We start from the raw sequence: 2,439 nt of genomic DNA, 5'->3' as shown, positions 1-2,439 counted from the left end.
GAGGACTCCTGGGTAGCTTCACAATGGGGGCTGGTCACCAGAAAGACGAAGCCATGACAGTTTAGAACTCTCAGCTCCATGCTCCATGCTTTGGGGAGGGGAGAGGGGCTGGAGATTGAGGTAAAAATCCATCTTGCCTACATAAAGTCTCCATAAAAATCCCTCAGCTACGGGGTTCAGAGAGCTCCCAATTTGATGAATACGTTCATGTGCCAGAAGGTGAGCATACCCCAACTCCATGCGGACAGATACTCCCGTGCTCAGAACCCTTCTGGACTTTACCCTACATACCTCTTCATTTGGTATCCACCTGTATCCTTTATCATACACTTTATAATAAATGGGCAAATGTAAGTAAATGTTTCCATGAGTTTTGTGAGCCATTCCAGCAAATAATTAAACTTAGAATAGGGAAACTGACTTCATAGCCCCGTCAAAAGTGTGGGTTCCACAGGGACCCATTATTTGCAACTAGCATCTGCAGTGAGGGCAGTCTCATGGGATTGAGCCCTTAAACTTGTGAAGTCTGAATCTCACTCCAGAACTGAATTAAAGTGTAGGACACCGGGCAGCCATCTGTTACTGGGCAACATGGCTGCCCTCAGACCTTTGGTGAAGCCCAAGATCGTTTAAAAAGAGGACCAAGAAGTTCATCCGGCACCAGTCAGACCGATATGTCAAAATTAAGCGCAACTGGTGGAAGCCAAGAGGCATTGACAATAGGGTGCACAGAAGATTCAAGGGCCAGATCTTGATGCCCACATTGGTTACAGGAGCAACAAGAAGACAAAGCACATGTTGCCCAGTGGCTTCAGGAAGTTGCCAGTGCACAACGTCAAGGAGCTTGAAGTGCTGCTGATGTGCAACAAATCTCACTGTGCAGAGGTTGCTCACAACGTCTCCTCCAAGAACCGCAAAGCTATTGTGGAAAAAGCAGCCCAGCTGGCAATCAGAGTCACCAATCCCAACGCCAAGCTGCGCAGTGAAGAAATGAATAGACAGCTTGTTGTGCACGTCATATTTGTGTTCATAAAACCATAAAACTACAAAAAAAAATTGTAGGACGCCTAGTTGGATGTCCAGAGAGTTGGGCAGTTAGTTGGTAAGGGAAGAAATCTCCCACATATTTGGTGTCTGAAGTGTAGAGAGTAGAGAAATAGTTTTCCTTTAGAAGTGATCTCATGAACTATTAGTAGGGAAAGAGAGAAGTGAGGTTGGGGAGGTAAGAAAACAAGTAACAGTAAAGTGATGTACAGGCCACAACTATAGCTCACGGGGCTCAGCCCTCCTCGGGAGCGCTGCGGTCAATGTAGAACACGTGCCTCCGAGCTGTCCTCTGGGAGGGATGAGGAGGCTGAGGTCTGTGCTCATTCCCAGACACTTCCAGCCAGCTGTGATGGCAGGCAGAATAGGCTCTGGTAGCCAGAGAAAGCCTACAGGTAAAATATCATAAGTGCTGGCAGTAGAAGACTGGCCAGGAGGCAGGTGAGGGTCAGGAGGCATGGGTGGGACATTGATAGCATCTGCGACAAAACCCAGTGCCTTTGAAAAGTGTTAAGATTCTGGAATGCCTAATAGATGACTACTTCCATATGTCTAAGCTAAGCAGGACAGAGACATTACAAGAGACAACCAACAGATACCCAGAACCTCTTAAAGTAGCATCATGAATTTGCAGGATTGAAGGACTCTAAAGTTCCTCTCTGAAAGGGGGGCAGGGAGAAAGGGGAAAAGAAAGGGAGGGAGAGAGAGAAAAGGCTCTGGGGGACTTTTTCACCTTTTGTTATTCCAAAACTATGGATGAAGAGAATGTCATGAAGCCAGGCCTGGCAAAAGCTCCTCCAAACAGAAGCACTCTCATGGGCTCATGACTCCACACATACAGAGTCAAGTCTGGGTGTGTGTGCTGGGGTGTGGAATGCCTCCTCTGCTTGTCTACAGCCCAAATTCCCTTTGGTAAGGTCTCCTCACAAGACCTCACCCTGAACACAGCCATGCCCCCCTCACTCCTGGCTCCAACCACCTCCAGGTTTCAATTTCCATTCACTTCTCTGAAGTAGAAAATGCAGGCTTTTCTGTGTCCAAGGTCAAGAAAATGACCATGCATCCACATTTCTGAAGTTTGGTGTGGATGTAATGGAAAGATTACACTCCAGTTAAATGTTAATTATAGTCTTAAGAGTAATGAAGGCTTAGAGGAGGTGCTTTATAACCAGATCTGCCCAATAGGATAGGACTCCAGGATCACAACCTGAGCCGAAGGCAGTCACTTAACCATAAGAGCCACCCAGGTGCCCAAAGTTGGACTCTGGGTTCAAAACCAAGCAAAACTGTCTTCTAAAGAGAGAGAAAGAGAGTTATTCAAGGTGGGTTGACTAGATATGGAAAAATCAGAGATGTCCCTTTAAGAATTAAACTTCACCAAAGCCATCCCCTTGG

At 46.7% G+C, this 2,439-nt stretch overlaps 1 pseudogene; it reads left to right on the top strand.

Annotated features, from left to right (window-relative positions):
- Positions 1-591: 591 nt before the first annotated feature.
- On the top strand, positions 592-1,056 carry LOC125079036 (60S ribosomal protein L32-like; annotated as a pseudogene).
- The last annotated feature ends 1,383 nt before the right edge of the window (positions 1,057-2,439 follow it).

The sequence above is a fragment of the Lutra lutra genome, chromosome 10 (genome assembly GCF_902655055.1).
Source record: "Lutra lutra chromosome 10, mLutLut1.2, whole genome shotgun sequence".
NCBI lineage: Eukaryota > Metazoa > Chordata > Mammalia > Carnivora > Mustelidae > Lutra > Lutra lutra.
Note: the sequence above shows the minus strand (reverse complement) of the source record. Positions and strands in the feature narration are given on the sequence as shown.